The sequence below is a fragment of the Hemiscyllium ocellatum genome, chromosome 26, assembly GCF_020745735.1.
Source record: "Hemiscyllium ocellatum isolate sHemOce1 chromosome 26, sHemOce1.pat.X.cur, whole genome shotgun sequence".
In the NCBI taxonomy this organism is placed as follows: Eukaryota; Metazoa; Chordata; class Chondrichthyes; order Orectolobiformes; family Hemiscylliidae; genus Hemiscyllium; species Hemiscyllium ocellatum.
The window spans coordinates 31983772-31999914 of record NC_083426.1 but is presented as its reverse complement, the minus strand read 5'-3'; the positions used below and the strand labels follow the sequence as shown (position 1 = coordinate 31999914).

General features: G+C 41.3%; 1 protein-coding gene across 1 annotated transcript in view; it reads right to left on the bottom strand.

The window, feature by feature from the left end:
* The window catches only part of LOC132828198 (metabotropic glutamate receptor 4-like), a 1188807-nt gene that overhangs the window by 298580 nt on the left and 874084 nt on the right, over positions 1-16143 (bottom strand). The gene's annotated exons all lie outside the window — the stretch shown is intronic.

Here is a 16143-nt window from a genome sequence, read left to right as displayed (position 1 = left end):
TATTTCAATACCTGTGACATTGCCTGAATCTACACCTATCTCCCCTCATGTGGAATCCCTTGGCCTTACTGTCTTTACAGTTGACGAGTCCAACATATTCCTACCGGCCTCACATATACTACACTTAGTAAAGTTGAGGCCATTCAAACCTCTACTGCCCATGTCATAACTTACACCAGGTTATCACCCCTGCTCTTGCCAACACACACTGATTCTCAGATAAGCAAACCCACAATTTTAAAATTCTCACTCGAGTTTTCAAATTCATCCATAGTTTTCCTGTTCTCTATCACTAAACTTATCCATTAGTTAAAGGGGCCATATATTCACAAGTTGGGACTGTTACTGTTTATTTCTGCAGCTGACCGTATAAGATTCAGGAATGGGCATTAAGCACTGAAGGTAATGAACGTTACATTCCATGTTTTGTCAAAGAAAGATATTTAACTTGCCAATAACAATTAAACATTTTCTTTATATTTGAATACTGTCTTAGATTGACATGTTAAGTATCAGCCATCACAGGTGATTCAAACTGTGTCACACAGATCAATGGACTTCAAGCCCTTCCCTCCAATTTCAAACATGTCTGATAATTAAGATGGATCCGATGGCAGGAGTGTTCATTGAAAGCTGTTTCTGGGTTTGACACGAGGGCAGAGCCAATAATTATATCTGACTAGACAGCTCTGTGATCAGCACATTACTATCAAGGGAATTCATAACAGAACTGCCAATGTTCAAAATGTTAATGGCTACCAGAAAGGTGAGGCAAAACATTCTTATGGTGTTGTTTAGAAAATTAAGAAGCAATTAACTGAAGTATTTAGAAATCAACTATACTCTGAATTCAACAAAATCATTTCTGGAGTTTCCAACTTGTTGGGATGTCATGTTGTGGTTGTACAGCACACTGGTTATGCCACTTTTGGAATGCTGCGTTCAATTCTGGTCTGTTATAGGAAGGATGTTGTTAAACTTGAAAGGGTACAGAAATGATTTACAATGATGTTGCCAATGTTGGAGGGTTTGAGCAATAGGGAGAGGCTGAATAGACTGGCACTATTTTCCTTGGAGCATATAGAGGTTTTTAAAATCATGAGGGGCATGGAGAGGGTGAATAGACACGGTCTTTTTACCCAGGATAGAAGAATCCAAAACTAGAGAGCATAGGTTCCAACTGAGAGGGAAACGATTTAAAAGGGACCTAAAGGGCAACTTTTTCATGCAGAGTGTGGTGTGTGTATGGAATGAGTTGCCAGAGGAATTGGTGGAGGCTGGTAATTGGATGGGTACATGAATAGGAAGCGTTTAGAGGGATATAAGCCAAATAATGGCAAATGGGACTAGACTAATTTAGGATATCTGGTCAGCATGGACATGCTGGACCAGAGAGTCTGTTTCCATGCTGTATATCTCTATGACTTTATGAGAGTGGTGTTGAGAAGGAACTGTAAATATACTGTTTGAATATCATTATTGGGTTACAGCTAGGTCTGAAGCTAATACTACACATATTCAAACATTTGCTAGCACACATTACATTCCCTGAGCTGATGTGCAACGCCAAGGGTTATTTGTTTGACTCGTGTCACTTTGTCATTCATGTGGATTTTGAGAAAGTGAAAATCAACACCATTTTAAAGGGGTTGCAAAGTCCACTTATTGGCTGCTGATGCTGAGGTTGCACACAATATAGACATAAAGATGTTATTGACAGACAAGTAATATTTTCTACAGAAGTAGTTTTTCTGTGCAGTTTGGATCATGAAAAGACCGCCAATTGAATAATTCAATAACGTATAATTTTGTAGCATTATCTTTGGAATTTCTGGACATTTGAGTGGGAATGTCAACTTTTTGGACAACTAAACAAAACCTGCGGCTTATTTACTTTTTATAGCTCCACAACATAAACAAAAATAAGCCAAATTGACAAAATCTTATTTTGTTATATTTTCAATTTGTCCCTTGAAGTGAGAGATACAGATTTAATTTTCCAGCCTCAGGTATTTAGATTGTCAGTAGCAATCATTGTAAGGTTATGGCTTGATATTAAAAAGAATTAAATTTGCCCTTGTTTCTTTCAGTCAAACTTGCCCACTTCTTCTCATATTTTTCCTTCAAAGTCGAGGTCTGAGAGAAAACCTCTGCATGATTCCATTTCTGCCCACTCAGATATAAACAGCACAGCATTGCCTTTTCTTCTTTCCCTTATACAAGCACCTTGACAGTCACTGAAGCATCACCAACCTCCTTTTCTTTCATATCTGCTGCACATTTTTGATATTATTCATAAGCAGAGAATCATTCCTATTGGTTGATAGCTCCCAATTCTACTTCTTCATTGACTCCCTCAGCCCCTGAAATGCCTCTGTACCATCAGACTTGCTTGAAGTAGAATCCAGGATGAATCATAACTCCTTACACATCAGAAGGACCAAAACCATCATTCCCAGCCCTGCCATAAACTCTTTACCTCACAACGGACTGCATCCAAATGTGTAGTCACAGTTTCAATTGAAATCTGAACTTAAGCTTAATAGTGGCCCCATCAAGTGAGATTTTGAATTAATGTTGTTTCAAAGATATTCTTGTGATATAATTTCATGCTCAGTAAAACTCATTTTGAAATTGTTTCAACTATCTTTAACCAACAGATAAGGGGGACCTTTTTTAAAAATTCATTCATGGGATGAGGACATTGCTGGCTGGGCCAGGATTTATTGCTCATCCAAGAGGGCAGTTGAGAGTCTGCAGTCACATGTAAGCCATACCAGGTAAGGATGGCAGTTTCCTTCCCTGAAGAACATGAATGAACCAGCTGGATTTTTCCCACAATTAGTAATGGTTTCATAGTCATCATTAGACTCTTAATTGCAGATTCTTCATTAAATCCAAATTCCACCATATGTCAAATTGGGATTGAACCCAGGTCCCTAGAACATGACGTGGTTTCTGGATTAACAGTCCAGTGATAATCCCTTAGACTCATTCAAATAGTCCAAGTTAAATTTGAATCCAAGTTCGAGAGATACAAAATCAATCAATCGCCATTGCATCATTTAGCAGCAGCAGAGTTAGAAGAGCATAGAGTGTAAGACAAAGAGTAAAGAGAAAATGTTCTTTAACAGTATACTTTAAGATTAATTGAAATTGAATTTTCAAAACCAAGACTGTTCTTAGCTAGTTATTACAGATGCATGTCTACAAATTATATTGCACAGGGATAACTGATGTCATTGCAATTCACTGGAAGAGGATTTGAATACAAGAGTTGGGAGATTATACTTCCCTAGTATACATGGCCACATGTGTTCTACTGTGTAAAGTATTTATCTCTTTGTTTAGGGAAAGATGTAAATGTATTGGAAGCAGCTTAAACAAGATTTATTTGGCTGATCCTTGAATGGTCACGCTGTCTTATGATAAAACATTGGACAGGCTATGTTTCTATCTGCTGACGTTTATAAGAATGTGAGACAGTATGGTTGAAACACATATGATCCTGAGCAGTCTTTGCACTGTGGGAATAGAGGGAACAGTTCTGCTTGTGGGTGAAAGAAGATCTAGGGGGTCACTGTTTAAAAATAAGAAAACACCTAATTAGAGATAAGAAGGAATTATTTCTGATGGAGGATCATGAATCTTTGGAATTCTTTTACTCAAAAGGCTTTAGAAGCAAACTCTTTGAATATTTTTAAGTCAGAGGCAGATCAATTTTTAATTACCAAGGGACTGAAAGGTTATTGGGGATATGGCGTGATCTTATTGAATGGTAGAGCAGGGTCAGGGTGGAGCAGTTTACTCCTCATTCATATGCTGATATGTTTATTGTGAAAAAAATTGAGTGTTTTTTTTCTGTACAGGAATGTAGACAAATTCGAAACTGGAAATGTTCAATGAATCATCTGTAATATTTTATTTAATTACAACTTTGTGCCATACATTCATTATATGGAAAAACGTGTTGTATTATAGAATTAAAAAAACTTGATAAGTAAGAGTTACCAATATTCTACGTTGTGAGATATCACCTACATGTATAACAAATTGCAAAACTGTCCTTCAAGTTGCTAAGCTATTGCACTGTGACTTGTGCTCATTTTTCGGTGTGGCTTAATCAAAACATAGTGAAAATTACTGGAAAGGAGAACTTCTCACAATTAGCGTACAGATGTTTTGATTGTCAGATGCAAAAGAAATGCTGCTTGTGCTGAACTCCAATGTTCTAGTTAAGACTGAAAAATAACTACCTCAGAGATCAGTGTGTTCCTCAATTCTCCCGTTCCCCAGGGGGACCTATAATATTAGGTACTTTAACTTCACCACCTAATTAATGTATTTCACAATGCAAGAGTGTAGTTTGAAATCGATAACACACATTTTACAGTAACATGAAAATAGCTCTCTATATCTTTCAAGTTACAATAAGTGCATATAATTACAAAATGTAGATTAAATTGATTTTTCTATATAATAGATTTTGACACCGAGGTCAGCAGCTTAAGAAAGCTTCTTCGTTAGCAATCTTAATTATACCTGAATTGGAGCAAGGCTGAAATTAAGTTGTTTTGAAACATTCTTCAGTGGTTTTAGTGCGATTTGGGTCCATGAATCAAGGTAACCCATTTGAAACCAGTGCCGCACAAATCTTCCATGTGTGGAGAGTTCTGAAAACCATAGAAAAATATTCTATCCTCACAACCTTGACAGTAATCCAATCATGTGGATCAGCAACTTATTGAGGAATTCAGTTGGTTTTCATTCCAATCACTGAAGCATATCAATCTTCGTTATTTCAAGAAAAAATGCATTTCCATCAGATCTGCTCTCCCACAGATCAGTGAGCAACACCAACACAGTCATGCTGTAAGGTGTTTAAGGCATAGAGATAATGCCCCGACTTTGGAGACAGGATAGCTGGGTTCAAGAAGTTTCCTTTTGTGAGGGAGTTGAGAACTATGGAACTGGCAAATTACTGCAGATGCTGGAATCTACACTGAAAACAATCAATGCTGAGATCACAACAGGTCAGACAGCATCTATGGAGAGAGAGCAAGCTAACATTTCAAGTCGAGATGAGCTCTGATGAAGAGTCATCTGGACTAGAACTACGGTACATCATTTTAAAATGAGGCGGCAACCAGTTAAGACAGCAATGAGCAGGTTTTTATTTTCTTTTCAGCGAGTTGGAATTCCCTGCCATATTGGAGTGTGTGTAACAGAATATATTCAAGGCTGAGTCACACAGATGTTTGATCATCAAAATCAAGTGTATGTGGCTGACAGGAAATGAAGTTTATGTCACAAAACTTCAGCCACACTCTAACTGAATGGTAGGTTCAATGCAACAAAGAACCTGTGCCAGTTCCTACTTATGATATTATCATTCCATAATAACTTGGTTTAGTGGCTCCTGAACTGCTGACTGACTGATGCCCATCCACATCATGGCCGCTCCCACAGCCACTTCCGACCCTCACAATTCTTCATGCACCACGCACGACATCACTTCTGTCCTCACATCATCACTGATGTCACACACTCAGTGACCTCTGCCCCCCCACCCACTGCCGTGTTTGCCACCATTTCAACCCCCACCAACGTCACTCACCTGCATTCTGCTGACACACCCTCTCACAGATCCCACTATCACTATCCCCACCCCCCAGAACCCGGAGGGGAATACCACCCCTGCTCATGACTCCACACCCATTTCCCCCACCACCACACCCACTCCAGTTACCGGCCCCGCCCCCACTCCCAGCTCCACACCCACACCAAATCCCAGCTCCCAGCCCTGTCGAGTTTTCATCATCCCTCCAGACTTCATCCTCACTGTGGACGAACGATCCGTCCTCAGCAAAGAACTCACCTTCATCCCACTCCACCCATGCATCAATGAATTTAATACACGCCGTGACATCGAACACTTTTTCCACCTCCTCCGAGCTTACTTTTACAATCAGAATTCCCGCCCACCTTCCGAGGACCACTTCATCCACCTCCAACACATTGCATCCACCTGGACACCCCGTGCTGGCCTATTACCCACCCTCGACCTCTTCATTTCCAACTGCTGTGGGGATATTAACTGCCTCAACCTGTCCACTCCCCCCACTCCAACCTCTCACCCTCACAACGCACAGCCCTCCTATCCCTCTGCTCTAATCCCGACCTCACCATCAAGCCAGCAGATAAAGGGGGCGCAGTGGTAGTCTGGCACACTGACCTCTACACCGCTGAAGCCAGACGCCAACTTGAGGACACCTCTTCCTACCGGCCCCTCGACCATGACCCCACCCCCCCATCACCAAACCATCATCTCCCAGAACATACAGAACCTCATCACCTCAGGAGATATCCCACCCACAGCTTCCAACCTCATAGTCCGGGAACCCTACATTGCCTGGTTCTACCTCCTTCCTAAGATCCACAAGCCTGACCGCCCTGGCCGACCTGTTGTCTCAGCATGTTTCTGCCCCGCTGAACTCATTTCTACATACCTTGACACTGTCCTATCCCCCCTTAGTCCAGGAACTTCCCACATACGGTCAAGACACTACTCATGCCCTCTACCTCCTCCAAGACTTCTGTTTCCCCAGCCCCCAACGCCTCATCTTCACCATGGATATCTAATCCCTCTACACCTCCATCCGCCATGACCATGGCCTCCAAGCCCTCCATTTCTTCCTCTCCCGACGTCCCCAACAGTACCCTTCCACTGACATTTTCATTCGTTTGACTGAACTGGTCCTTACCCTTAACAATTTCTCCTTCAAATCCTCCCACTTCCTCTAGACCAAAGAGGTAGCCATGGGCACTCACATGGGCCTCAGCTATGCCTGCCTCTTTGTTGGCCACATAGAACAGTCCATCTTCCGTAATTACACCGGCACCACTCCCCACCTCTTCTCCGCTACATTGATGACTGCATTGACGCCACCTCGTGCTCCCGCGAGGAGGTTGAGCAATTCATCAACTTCACCAACCCATTTCACCCTGACCTTAAATTTATCTGGACCATCTCTGACACCTCCTTCCCCTTCCTGGACCTCTCCATCTCCAATAATGATGACCGACTTGGCACCAACATTTTTTACAAACCCATCAACTCCCACAGCTACCTGGATTACACCTCTTCCCACCCTACCTCCTGCAAAAATGCCATTCCGTATTCCCAATTCCTCCGCCTCTGCCGTATCTGCTCCCAGGAGGACTAGTTCCACTACAGAACACACTAGATGGCCTCCTTCTTCAGAGACCGCAATTTCCCTTCCCATGTGGTTAAAGATGCCCTCCAACACATCTCGTCCACATCCTGCACCTCCGCTCTCAGACCCCACCCCTACAAACATAACAAGGACAGAACGCCCATGGTGCTCATCTTCCACCCTACCAACCTTCGCATAAACCAAATCATCTGCCGACATTTCCGCCACCTCCAAACGGACCCCACCACCAGGGATATATTTCTCTCCCAACCCTTTTCTGCCTTCCGCAAAGACCGTTCCCTCCGTGACTACCTGGTCAGGTCCACGCCTCCCTACAACCCACCCTCTCATCCTGGCACCTTCCCCTGCCACTGCAGGAATTGTAAAACCTGCACCCACACCTCCTCCCTCACCTCCATCCAAGGCCATAAAGGAGCCTTCCACATCCATCAAAGTTTTACCTGCACATCCACCAATATCATTTATTGTATCCATTGCTCCTGATGCGGTCTCCTCTACACTGGGGAGACTGGACGCCCCCTAGCAGAACGCTTTAGGGAACATCTCTGGGGACATCCGCACCAATCAACCACACCGCCCCGTGGCCCAACATTTCAACTCCCCCTCCCACTCTGCTGAGGACATGGAGGTCCTGGGCCTCCTTCACCGCCGCTCTCTCACCACCAGACGCCTGGAGGAAGAATGCTTCATCTTCCGCCTCAGAACACTTCAACCCCAGGGCATCAATGTGGCCTTCAACAGTTTCCTCATTTCCCCTTCCCCAACCTCACCCCAGTTCCAAACTTCCAGCTCAACACTGTCCCCATGACTTGTCCTACCTTCTTTTCCACCTATCCACTCCACCCCCCCCCCGACCTATCACCTTCATCCCCTCCCCCACTCACCTACTGCACTCTATGCTACTTTCTCCCCACTCCCACCCTCCTCTCATTTATCTCTCTACCCTTCAGGCTCTCTGCCTGTATTCCTGATGAAGGGCTTTTTTGCCTGAAATGTTGATTTTACTGCTCCTCAGATGCTGCCTGAACTGCTGTGCTTTTCCAGCACCACTCTAATCTAGTCTCTGGTTTCTAGCAATTGCAGTCACTGTTTTTACTTACCTGACTGCTGCCATCACATCTTTAAGCACTATCTGATTAATTCTGAAATTTGCAGCCTCGGGCTCTTCATCCGGTTCAGGGAGGTCAATTTACAGAGAAAAAATGGGAGACATACATCTGGATATGATTAACCTTGACAATGTATCAGAAGTATATTGCCCAGAGCCTGCGCACCTGAACCAACAACTTGCTCTAACTTGAAACTAATAAACCTATGAAATTCATTTTAACTTTCAAATATTTTACTGCTGATTAAATGCAGAGGAGTTGTAAGCAAAGTTTATCTGATTTAAGTCTTGTCACCTGAAAGAAAGCAAAGATGTGTTAAGTCTCACAGCTAGTATTCAATATCCCTTTAATGCATATGATATTATCACTGTATGGCATGCTACCCAATGTTAGCTGACTCTTACTGGGGTTATTTATAGCATTACATGCTGAAAGATGCATGTAACAGTTTGTAACCAAATTGTTCAATACTAGTCTAAACAGAGCAGTGACTGTGATTGTAGTATCTGTAGATACCAAGTCCTGTAATAAATGTCTGTTGAATCTTTCAGTACCATGTGCTTCATATTTAGGGCTTACATTCTGGGAACTAACATAAGTACCAACATATCGGGTACAAATATCCCACTGAAGGTAAAAGCCCAATGTATCTCTGGTAGATCATGAGAGAAGAACAGATCAAGGTTAACTGTGGTATCCATTTCTAAAGAAATGGTTCCCATATCCCAGAGATCACATCAATAATCACTTGACTAGCTTAGGATAAGGATTCTTGGGAGCTCCCTGACTATTGGTCAATAATATGAAGGAGTAAAGGGAAGACCTTTTAGAATGGAGAAACTTCTTCAGCCAGAGAGTGGTGAATCTATGGAATTCACTGCCACGAAAGGCTGTGGAGGCCAGGTCACTGAGCATGTTTAAGACAGATAAGTTCTTAATTGTAAAGGGGATCAAGTGTTATGGGGAGAAAGCTGGAGAATGGGGTTGAGAAACGTATCAGCCATGATTGCATGGCGGAGCAGACTAAATGAGCTAAATGGCCTAATTACAGCTCCGAGGTCTTATGGAAGCAGTGTCTGTGGTCACCCACCAGTCGTAGCTTCATAGAAACAAAATCACTCACGGTTGGTGAAGTGGTGAAGCTTGTCATTGGGAGCATGTATGAGAATGTGTGCAATCATTTACACCACCAGCTCTGGGCACATGTGGAATTCATAAAAAAACCTGACAGTCACCTTACTCTCCTGCCTAGTTTCAGCACCAAAATACATGAACTGAAATACCTTGGATCAAAAGGCATTTATAACCTGCTGAATGCAGCAATATGGTGCAAATTAACTTTTTTACTTGGCACAAGTCATGCGTAAAGGTGGATAAATCCCCAGGATCTTATCAGGTGAAGCCTAGAACTCTGTGAGAAGTGAAGGAAATGATTGCTGGGCCCCTTGCTAATTTATTTATATCATCAATAGTCACAGGTGAGCTATTGGAAGACTGGAGATCGGCTAAGGTGTGCACTATTTAAGAAAGGCGGTAAGGAAAAGCCAGGTGAGCCTGACATCAGTGGTGGGGAAGTTGTTGGAGGGAATCTGGAGTGACAGGAGTTGCATGTATTCGGAAAGGCAAGAACTGATTAGGGATAGTCAACATGGCTTCGTGCATGGGAAATCATGTTTCATTAACTTGATTGAGTTTTTTGAAGAAGTAACAAAGATGATTAATGAGGGCAAAACAATGGATGTGTTCTGTATGAACTTCAGTAAGGCATTCAACAAGGTTCCTCATGGCAGAGTGATTAGTAAGATTAGATCATATGGAATACAGGGAGAACTAGCTGTTTGGATACAGAACTGGCTCAAAGGTAGAAGGCAGAGGATAGTGATGGAGGATTGTTTTCAGACTGGAGGCCTGTGACAAATAGTGTGCCACAAGGATCGGTGCTGGGACCATTGCTTTTCGAGCCATAGAGATGTACAGCACAGAAACAGACCGTTCAGTCCAACTCGTCCACGCTGACCAGATATCCCAACCTAATCTGTCCCATTTGCCAGCACCTGGCCCATATCCCTCCAAATCCTTCCGATTCATATAACCATCCAGATGCCTTTTAAATTGTACCAGCCTCCACCACTCCTCTGGCAGCTCATTCCATACACACACTGCCCTCTGCATAAAAAAAGTTGCCTTAGGTCCCTTTTGTGGGCAGCACGATGGCACAGTGGCTAGCACTACTGCCTCACAGCGCCAGAGACCCGGGTTCAATTTCCACCTCAGGCGACTGACTGTGTGAAGTTTGCATGTTCTCCCCGTGTCTGCGTGGGTTTCCTTCGGGTGCTCTGGTTTCCTCCCACAGTCCAAAGATGTGCAGGTCAGGTGAATTGGCCATGCTAAATTGCCCATTGTGTTAGGTAAGGGGTAAATGTAGGGGTATGGGTGGGTTGCGCTTCGGCGGGTCGGTGTGGACTTGTTGGGTTGAAGGGCCTGTTTCCACACTGTAAATAATCTAATCTTTCCTCTCTCAGCCTAAAGCTATGCCCTCTAATTCTGGACTCCTCACCCCAGGGAAACAAAACATTGTCTACTTGTCCTATCCATGCCCCTCATGATTTTATAAACTTCTATGAAGTCACCCCTCAGCCTTCAACACTCCATGGAAAACACCCCAGCCTATTCAGTCTCTCCCTATAGTTCAAATCCTTCAAACCTGACAAATCCTTGTAAATCTTCTCTGAATCCATTCAAGTTTCACAACATCCTTCTGATAGGAAGATCAGAATTGCATACAATATTCTAAAAGTGTCCTAACCAATGTTATACAGCTACAACATGACCTCCCAACTCCTGTACTCAATTCTCCGACCAATAAATGAAAGCATACCAAATACCCTCTTCACTATCTTATCAACCTGCAACTCCACTTTCAAGGAGCCATGAACCTGCACTCCAAGGTTTCTTTGTTCAACAACACTCCCTAAGACCTTACCATTAAGTGTATAGGTCCTGCTAAGATTTGCTTTCCCAAAATGCAGCACCTCGCATTTATCAAAATTAAACTCCATCTGCCATTCCTCAGCCCACTGGCTCATCTGATCAAGGTCCCGTTGTAATCTGAGGTCACCTTTTTTGCTGTCCACTACACCTCCAATTTTGATTTAGTTTAATTTATATAAATGTGAGGTGCTGCATTTTGGAAAGGCAAATCAGGGCAGGATTATACACAATGGTAAGGTCTTGGGGAGTGTTGCTGAACAAAGAGACCTTGGAGCGCAAGTTCATAATTCCTTGAAAGTGGAGTCTCAGGTAGATAGGATAGTGAAGAAGGCATTTGATGCTGAGTTCAAACAGACTCAAAATTAACTAAACCTCGATACTTATCCCCTAAGTATCAAAGTTTTCGAATGAATGTAAATCCTCTTGAAATCAGATAAAGTCTGTCAAACTTGCAAGTTGTGCAAGCTATTTAAATCCATTGCCATTTGGTATTTGTTTAAAAGTCAACCGAATGCTTACATCTGCAAGCTGAAAAATAATCTATGCTAACAATTTGAATGGTTTTTACCCAAAGTTATAAGCATTATTAATGTCTAACTGTTTTCCACAACCCATTATATTCATAGTTACAACTTGTTTGAAGGTACAAAAAGATTATTAAACGATTGAATGCCTTCAATGTGGGGTAATGTACACTATTGATTCTTTTTATAATCAAATATGTACTTCAAGGGACTCTAGGTAAACTGAATAACATAATGAACGGGGGAGTCTTTTTTTATTCATGTAATTTATAATAGTTACTTAGAACATTTTCATTTCAATATGGTACCTGATTTCTACCCACGATGAATACTGGGTGAGTCAGTAGATTTTGGGCTTGAATTATAATATATGGGAATGGAAGTAAGTGGGTGAAAAGGAGTTGTGATGCTGAGAGGGCCTAAAGTTTAAGAAAACAACTGGAAAGAATTTCAAGTTTACCAAGTAACCATCTTTCCACGGTGTTCATCATCTCTGGCAGCCATCTTGGATTTTCAGATGTGGTTGATGTGGCTGACTTTATTCGACATCTACCACCAATACCACCCACCGCTATCTAATCAGGTCAGCATGAAGATCCTGTCAGTCAGACAATTTTGTGTTGAAATGAATGCAGTGAGCCAAATTATATTCCAGCTTTGTGTAATATTCATGTGAGAATATCTTGACCCAAGTCCCAGGCCCAGGTATCATGGAAATTGTTACACTGCATGAGAACAAAAGAACTAGGAATGGGAGTAGACAATTATGCCCCTTGAACCTGCTCTGCCACTTAATATGATCACAGCTGATCTCATCTTGGCCTCATCATCACTTGCCTGCCTGCTCTCCATAACCCTTCAGCTCATTATTATTAAAAATGGTCTATCTCCTCCTCAAAATTACTCAATATCCAAGCATCCACTGCATTCTAGGGAGTAAATTCTGCAAATTTACGATCTTTTGAGAAAAGTAATTCCTCCTTACCTGTTTTAAATCTGTCACCCCTTATCCTAAAACTCGGGCCTTTCATTCTAGATTTCCCCACATGAGGAAATCTTTTCCACATCTATTTTGTCAACTCCTTTTAGTATCTCATGTACCTCAACTATATCCCCTCTCATTCTTTAAAACTCCAGAAAGTACAGACCTAAACGGCTAAATCCCTCTCCTTAAAACAAACCCCTCATCTCCAGAAGCAACTGAAGGAAGAGGCTATTTAGCCCATTCTGTCTACACCAGCTCTGTAAGTAAATATTTCACTTCATATCATTTGCGCATCTTCTTCTATAACCTTGCATATTGTTTCTTTTCAAATAACAATATATTTCCTGCTTGGTAACCTTCTTTGAACTTACTCTCACTTGGCTATCAGACTTTGCATTCCAGTCCTTAACCAGTCACTGCATGAAAACATTTTTCTCATCTTATGATTGCTTGCTTTGAAAGATACTACTAATTGCTGCCATTTTGTTCTTGAATTCTCCTGAGTGGGACCAGCTTCTCCCTATCTGCCACAAATGACTCAGGTTGACAGTGGATAACACACTCAGAAAATGGATCACCCAATTAATAGATGACTGCCTGGCAGAGTAGTGGCCAATCACAATCTTAGTTCCCTTTGTATTCATACTTGCAATTCTTACTCGTTACAATTGGAGCTGCACTTATCTCTGAACAATTTCACACATTCTGAATTTTGAGGCAGAGATATCAACCTTGCTAGGATTTGTTGCACTGCAGCAGTGAATAAGTCACTCTAAAATAGTATTGCACCAAATTATTAGAAGATCAACATCAAAATTGCCATGCTATCACTATATACATTTTGAAACAAATTTTTCTTCACTTATCAATTACAATTGACTTGGCACTGCACTACATCAAACCATCAATCCTAATCTTGTTTCTTTCCATTGCTATCTTAGAAGAATGTGTTAAATTGCTGCATCTTTACTGTTTTAAACTACCGTATACACTCATGTATCAGTCGAGTTTTGAAGACTGTTTTTCAGCTGAAATTAGGAGTCGACTTATATAGGAGGTATGAAATTGAGGGAATGAAATTCATGCTTGGTGTGAGTCAAAAATGGACAAATAAGAGCCAAACCTCTATAAAATGTAACAAAAGAAAAAAGAATTGTGGCCATTATTGAATATTTATCAACAAAATAACTATCTCCATTCTGCTTGCTATGGTACAACGGTACTGTCATACTGTATTCCAGTTACCAGTACCTTGAAGTGGATGTAGGTCTACACATACGTAGAAAAGTTAATAGACTTAACAGCAGGTGCTGAGGTCATCAACTAGGGTGTTTGTACAGCACACAATTCATGAAATAAAAAGAGGAGCACCAAAAAATTAAAAGAAAAATAACTGATAGTATTTCATTTAGAAAGGACCATATGAAATTATTAATAATATATGCTAAATACTTTACGTTAAAAAAACTGGTATTCACAACAAAACACTCTTCTCACAGATATTATGGAATAGCTGGTTTAAACAACAATTACCGGTACATGCAAATGTCCATCAGAATCCTTCAAATTCACGATCCTCATGAGTTGCACCACCAAATAATTCATTCCAGATGTCTGGGTCAAGCATATCATCATATAGATCATCTTCAGCTGCACTCTCAAGGGGATCATCAGTTGATTGGCCATCACTTCCAGTTGACCATAAACAATCATCCTCCTTATCAAGTAAAGCATTAGAAATTCAACATTTTTTGAAGGCTTCCAATATAATTTCAGTTCTTGTCTCCTTCCAGGACTCAACAAACCACTCACATCCACTTACAAGTAATGTAGTACACTACTTGTTGCCATCCTTTGTGAAGCTTTTTTCCCTTTTTGCACCCAAGCGTCTCACATCTTCCATGCTAAGTCCTGAAAAGATGTATTAATGCTAACATCCAGTGGCTGCACCATGCTCATAAGGCTTCCAGGAATTGTTGCAATGTCAGTATTGTTAGCTCAATGTTCACTGGTAACACTTTTCACTCTGTGTGATCTGAACATATCCCAAACCAGTGAGCTTTTTTTCTTTTCCGAGTCCACCCAGTTGCATATTGCAGACCTCCCTAATCCAAGTCTTGCAGCCACCTTCATCCATCCAACCATTTTCATGGACAAGGACAAAAATGTCTTTCAGAAATTTATGTTTGGTCAGAACTTTCCACTTAAAATTCACCATCGACTTTAACATTATTTGATCCACCATGCAACCAAGTACAACAGTGAATCAACTCCTTTCATGGCCAATAGTCTTAACCAAAACTGTTTTTGCTCCAAGCTTGACCACAGTTCTGTTCCCTGGTATATCAAAGTTCATTGGGGTTTCGTCCATGTTGCCGATGCTAGAGTGAACTGGACACGTTTTTCTTCCGACTTCTGATTACAAAATGATGGAACCCAATTAACTTGTCATTAAATTCTGCTGGTAGACGTTGGGCAATATTGGTTCTCTGTCTAAGCACTAAATCATATCTTTTCATAAAACTACTGCACCATCCAGCACTGACTTTGCAATCACTGAATCCATCTTTTTTTTTGCTTAGTTTCTAGTGTGTATTCTTATATATTGTCAAGTCACTATGCTTCTGTTCTGACAACACTGAATTACCCAGACAGCAATCTCTTCTAGTTGTGGCCACTTGTTCAGCTTTTCTCAGTTGGCATTCTTCTGTTTTGGCATAGCCTTTAACTGTGTGGTTTTCCTCCAATCTCGAACAAGTTTTACAGAAACACAGAACTCCCTTGCTTTGGTTGTTCTTCTCTGCAACTTCAATAACATTTAGTTTAAATTGTGCTGTGCACCTGTTTCTTCATGATGCCATTTTGTCAGAAACATTAGGCGAAGTTTTAAAATAAGCTCAGAGCACAACTGTATGCAACACCGACTTCTAAGAAACTGAGGCAACAGTGGGAAGACAAGGTTGAGGGCTGCCATAAGATACCATAGATATTTTTATGCACAGGTCAAACATATGCATGTAAATATTACATGAGTAAATATATACAGTATATAAGGTTATCAACATTCAATTTAATGATTTCAAAATCACGTTGGGCAAATATATACTGCTACACGTAACATGGCGCATGTAACATGTGATAATACAGGTATTGTATTTCAATCAAAAATATGCAAATCATGCCCTTTAAGGCTGCAGAGATGGTCAGGAAGAGACCCCTGAAAAACAAAGGTTGACTTATATATTAGTCTTCACATTGTGCAATAAGATAGGACTAACATTATTTTTGTGAAGGCA